Here is a 6,432-nt window from a genome sequence, read left to right as displayed (position 1 = left end):
CATAACAAATTGATATTTATTGACATTACATAAGGACGTAACAATGTCTAAGGTCTACAATAATCATAACATTTAGTTACTTGGTAGTATTCTTAAGTTTTAAGAATAAATTGGATAGATACATGGATGGAGATTGGTAGTACAGAACTCAAGTACTGCTGATAAAAGAGACACTATTGAAGCTTTTCATCTTGCACACACCAGCTCAGAATACCAAATCTAAAGGAAACAGCAATCCATACTGCATGAAAGAAAAGAGTGCTGATTGGTTGGCAAGAGGAATCTGATTGGTAGAGGCATTGCCGTGAAGAATGCACCAGGGAACAGGTTGACTGTAATTGGTCAAGGCATTGACGTAGGGGATGAAGCAGGATATCCTTGTGAACCTTCCCTGATGAGAGCTTCAACAGCATGTCTCTTTTGTCTCCGATGAAAAGTCACTGACCTGAAATGTTAAAGTGTTTCTGTCTCTCTACAGATACTGCTAGACCTGCTGGGCAGCATTTTGCATTGATATTTTAACTCTGCAAGTGTGTTCGTGAGCTCATCTCAGAATCATGGTTACACAAAACATATACACATTTTTGAGAGACAACATGATTAAGACATTGCTTTATTTAAAATTTGATAGAATTAAATGTTTTTGTTATGTGCAATATTATTTGTGTTACCCTACATTGTCCTGAAGAAAAGCACATTCAATTAAAGCAACAGAAAACTGTGACAGAGAGGCCCCAAATATTTACATTTACCAAACATAATTTTAGTTAAGTAGATCCGTAGATTTTAATCAAAGGCCACATTTTCAGTCTCACAATAATGAAATATTTGCAGTGTGTTGCTTAGCCTGTTTTTTATTTGGTCGGTATATTCACCAGAATTAGACCCATGTGTAATAGCCAGGGTTAGCAGTGCTGTAATCCCCAGGAAAATTGGAATATTATAAATAATGTGAAAAAACAAGAGTTATTGCTGAACAAATCACTGTGCAAAATAACAATTCAGCATATCACACCAAATACTTCTGATTGTCTCTGTTAATCTGTATATTGAAGAGGTTGGGATCGTTTCCCTTGGAGAAGAGGTTGAGAGGATATTTGAGAAAGGTATTCAAAATCATGAGGGTTCTGGACAGGGTTAACAGGGAGAAAGTGTTCCCAGTGGCGGAAGGATGGAGAACCAGAGGACACAGATTTTAGGTAATTGGCAAAAGAAGCAATGGAGACTTGGGGAAAAGCTTTATCATGCAGTGAGTGGTTTAGGTCGACAATGCACTGCCTGAGACTGTGGTGGAGGCAGGTCCAACCAAGGCATTAAAAAGGGAATTGTATCATTATCTGAAAAGGAAGAATGTGCAGGGTTTTGGAGAAAAGACACGAAGTGAATTGCTCCTTCAGAGGTCCAGCACAGATACGACGGGCCAGATTGCATCCTTCTGTGTCGTAACCTTTCTAGGAATGATGCTTCAGTGGGAAATTCGACTCTTTCAGATAGGTTCGTGTGAGGAGACAGGCCCCTGTGCCTGAGTGAGATGGAGACTGAGTGGGTAATGAATTAGATTCATGTGGGAATTCGGTGCACGGGGCAAAGAGGTGTGGTAAAGGTAGGAATTATTCAAAGTCAGGAACAGGAGCAGCTGAACAGAAATGGACGTGGGTGTAAACCTCATCTTCAGTGCTGAGTTTGAAAAAAAAAAACAAGGAAACAGGAAAATCGTAAGTTCATTGGTTGGTAGGAAACTGCTATTAGGGAGTGTCTTTAAACAGCTGTATAGAAAAGCGTATTGTTTTTAAAGAAGTAGCTACCTCAATTTTAGTAAGAAACACTCGGAATCGGGGGATGTCAGGACCAGTAACGTAAAATAATATAAGCAAACCAAAGTAAAATAAAGTTAACATAAGGGAAATAAAGTTAAGACATGGCAAAGCAGCTCGGTCATGTGGAATGCATATCCTGTAGGGTGTGGGAAGTCATGGACACTACTAGTGACCACATGTGCAGGAAGTGCTGCCAGCTGCAGTAACTTTAGCTCCAGGATTTGGAGCTCGAGTGATGGCTGGAGTCACTGCGGCACATCTGCAAGTCTGAGAGCTACATGGATAGCACTTTTAGAGAGGTGGTCACTCTGCAGGTTAGGAGCATGGAGGCCGAAAGAGGATGAGTAACCGCCAAACAGCCCAAGAGAGCCAGGCAGGTAGTGTGGAAGTCCCCTGGAGTCCTGCTCACTAAAGTGTTTTGTATATTGGCAAGGGCATCAGTTCCTCACAGAAGTGCAGTCACAGCCAAGTTTGTGGCACCATGAGCAGCTTTGCTGTACAGGAGGGGAGGAAGAGCAATAGTGACATTGCATTCATTAGTTAGGGGAGCATACAGGTGTAGACATAACTCCAGGATGGTATGTGCCCTCCCTTGTGCCAAGGTCAAGGATGTCACCGAGCGATTGCAAGACATTCTTCTGGGGGAGGGTGATCATCCAGAGGTCATGGCCCACGTTGGTACAATGACTTAGGTAGGAAGGGGAATGTGGCCCTGCGATCAGAATTTAGGGACTTAGGTCTAAAATGAACAATCTCCAGATTGCTCCCAGTGCCACATGCCACTGAGTACAGAAATAGGAGGATAAGGCAGATGAATGCGTGGCTGGAAAGATGGTGCAGGAGGGAGGGCTTTAGATTCCTGGGACACTGGGACTGGCTCTGGGGGAGATGGTGCCTGTACAAGCCAAATGGGCTGCACCTGAACAGAGCTGGGACTGAGTTCCTTGCGGGGTGTTTTGCTAGTGCTGTTGGGAGGGCTTTAAACTAACTCGGCAGGGGCATGGGAACCAGGAGAGAATATTAGAGGGGGATACCAGGGTGCACAAAATACTGGGAGGGACAGAAAGCACTAGTATAGGGAATAGTAAGTTAATAGGTGGAGTCAGGGTAAGGGGGAAAGTAATTAAGTCTAAATCAGGGTTATACTGCCTATTCTTATTTAATATTCTTTGACAGGATGTAGGTGTCGCTGGTAAGGTCAGAATTTGTTGCCCAGCCCTATTTGCCAATGAACTGAGTGGCTTACAGCTATTTCTGAGGGCAGTTAACAGTCAACCACATTGCTGTGGATCTGGAGTCACATGCAGACCAGACCAGGTGAGGAGGGCAGATTTCCTTCCCTGAAAGACATTAGTGAATCAGATGGGTTTTTATGACAATCGAAAATTGTTTCATGGTCATCATTATTGTGGTAATTATGGCTTTATCTAATGTGCAATATACCTTTAAGAAGATTGTTTGTTAAGGAAGATCACATGATCTTTATACCCAATAGGAGAGTAGTGCGGGCTACCACTGTAGTTAATAATTAGTAGTTAGGAGTGTAGAGATAGAGTTTGAAGTTAAAGCACACGTGTAGTTACTGAGTACTTTGTAAATAAATTAGAAGTTTTCCACCTAAGAATTGCCTACTGATCAACTCTATCAATAGTATCAACTCAGCCACCACACACAACAAACTGGAGACGAGGATAAAAAAAGTTTAACAGAAGAAATCAAGTGAAATGAAATTGGCACTGTAACTCGCATAGTAATTGTAAGTAGAAGTTCTGTTCGAATCAAAGAAGTAATTCCCTCTCAGAATGCCGCAATTCAGAAGAATTGATCCTTTTGATCCAGCCATGGGCGATTGGTCTCATTATATTGAACGCCTCATGTTCTTTTTCCAAGCAAACGAGATTATGTGGGAAGAGAGGAGGCGAGCGATCCTCTTAAGTACATGTGGGAATAAAACCTATGACTTGATTCAAAGTTTAATGACACCCAGTGCCCCAGGTTTGAAATATTTTGATGAATTTGTGGACCTCATGAAGGGTCATTATCAACCAAAGCCCTCAGTAACGATGCAAAGGTTCAAGGATTAATTCAAGAAATAGAGCCCTGGGGGAGACAGTTGCCTGTGATGTGGCAAGTTTGAAGCAGTTAACGGAACATTGTGAGTTGGTTACATCTCTGAATAACATGCTCAGAGATCCTTTAGTGGGCGGTGTGAATGAGGACACAATTCAGAAGAGATTGTTATCTTAAGCAAATTTGGGTTTCAAGAAGGCGCTAGAGATAACACTGACCATAGAAAGTGCAGTAAGAGATTCAAAAGCAATACAGGGCATGCAAAATGGCGCTGTCCTCCACATCGGGAGGGAAACCCCTGCCAGAAAGGGCGCGAAGCTGCAAGACTCCACCAAGAAGTGGGAAACAGTCCCCACTAGCCGGAAAATGAGAAAAAAAATGACTTAGCAGCGAAAACAAGGAATAATTTCAATGGAGGTGGAAACAAGCAGCCTTTTAACGATTGGCGGTTTAAAAAATAATGTCTTTATTGTCACAGAAATTGACACATAATGAGACAGTGCAAGGAAAGAGTCAAGCAGGCTTTTAAACAAAAAAAATACCCCAGTGAGACCTACAATGTAGAAGAGCCTGAAACCACAGATTCAGATATTTACTCATTGTTTAATTTGGAGGTTTGAAAGACAGAACCAATATCTGTAACAGTGAAAGTGAATGGTAGACCTGTTAGAAGTTGGAACGGGAGCTTCCACTACAGTAATTGGGGGTCATACCTTCAGATATCTGAATAATGGTGAACTTGAATTAAATTTAGAAGAAACAACTGCCCAATTAAAAGCGTACATGGGTGAAGACGTCCAAGTCAGAAGCATAAGTAGAGTAACTGTCCATTATGGAAGCCAATCGGCAAAGCTACCCTTGATGGTGGTAACGGACGAGGGGCCAAGCCTCCTGGAGTGAAACTGGCTAAAGAAGATTAAGTTAGAATGGGCTGAAATTTTCCAGTTGAAAGCAAGTGGGCTACCAGAGCTACTTGAAAAGTATGCCACAGTCTTCAAGGGCGAACTTGGGAAGATCCAGGGGCTGCAGGCAAAAATTCATGTGGATCCAGATGCAACCCCTCGCTTCATGAAGGCGAGACCAATACTTTACGCACTGCGAGAAAAAGTCGACACCAAAATGGACAGACTAGAGAAGCTCGGCGTTGGACAACCTGTACAATTCTCAGAATGAGCAGCATCCATAGTCCCAATCCTTAAACCTGGCCAAAGCGTCCAAATTTGTGGAGAATACAAATTGATGGTTAATAAAGTAGCTAAGCTAGAGAGACACCCCATACCAAAAATCGAAGACCTGTATGTCAAGCTGGCAGAGGGAACCATCTACACAAAGCTTGACATGAGTCATGCCTATCAACAGCTAGAGTTGGATATTGCCTCCCAGGAATTTGTCACAATTAATACCCACAAAGGGCTGTACCATTATACTCAATTGCCTTTCGACATCTCTTCAGCTTGCACCATCTTCCAGAGAACAATAGAAAACTTACTGCAGGGACTGCCTCGGGTTGTAGTCCATTTAGACCATGTTTTGGTGGCAGAACTCGCTGTAAAAGAGCATTTGGCAAACATAGAAAGAGTCTTAAAATGTTTCTTGCAAGCTGGAGTGCGTTTAAAAAAAGAAAAGTGCACATCTATTTGGGTCACCGGGTAGATTTACAGGGCTTCCACCCAGGTGAGGAGAAAGTGAGAACCATAAGAGAGGCACCTGCGCCAAAGAACGCCTCAGAGCTCAAATCATTCCTAGGAATGATCAACCATTACGGGCAGTTCTTACCCAATTTGTTTACAGTGCTGACCCCCCTGTATTATTCGCTACTCAGCAAGAACCAACGTTGGTCCTGGGAGGTGTCCCAGAAAGAAGCTTTCATAAAGTTGAAACAATTGTTGCACTTGTCCAAACGATTAGTGCATTATGACCAGATGAGAGAATTGGTGCTGACATGTGATGCATCTCCCTACGGAATGGGAGCAGTGCTCTCTCATCGGATGGACGATGGCACAGAACGGCCTATAGGTTATGTATCAAGAATGCACACCACAGTGGAAAAGGGAGACTTGCAGATAGATAAAGGAGGCCTGTCCATCGTCTTTGGTGTCAAGGAATTCCACCAGTATGTACACGGCCGTTATTACAATTGTTTCAAACCACAAGCCATTACTAGGATTGTTCAGTGAGGACAAGGCTATACCACCCATAGCCTCAGCAAGAATACAATGGTGGGCTTTAATCCTGGCAGCATACGAATACACTTTCGTACATAGGTCTGGCAATCAAATTGCAAACGCCGATGCATTTAGTTGTTTCCCTTTACAAGAAAGATGAGGATGTCCCACAGGAGCTAGTTTTATTGTTAAATTTCTTAGATTCCTCACTGGTATGTGCTCGACAGATCAGAGACTGGACAAGTCGAGACCCAGTCCTATCTCAAGTACGAGAACAAGTGCTACATGGTTGGTCACAAGAGCCTGTATCTGATTAAAAGAAACCGTACTTTAACAGAAGACATGAAATAACCAGCCAAGATGACATCGTATTGTGGGGA

Source organism: Cetorhinus maximus, chromosome 1, assembly GCF_964194155.1.
Source record: "Cetorhinus maximus chromosome 1, sCetMax3.hap1.1, whole genome shotgun sequence".
NCBI classification, from domain to species: domain Eukaryota; kingdom Metazoa; phylum Chordata; class Chondrichthyes; order Lamniformes; family Cetorhinidae; genus Cetorhinus; species Cetorhinus maximus.
This window is presented reverse-complemented; position numbering follows the sequence as displayed.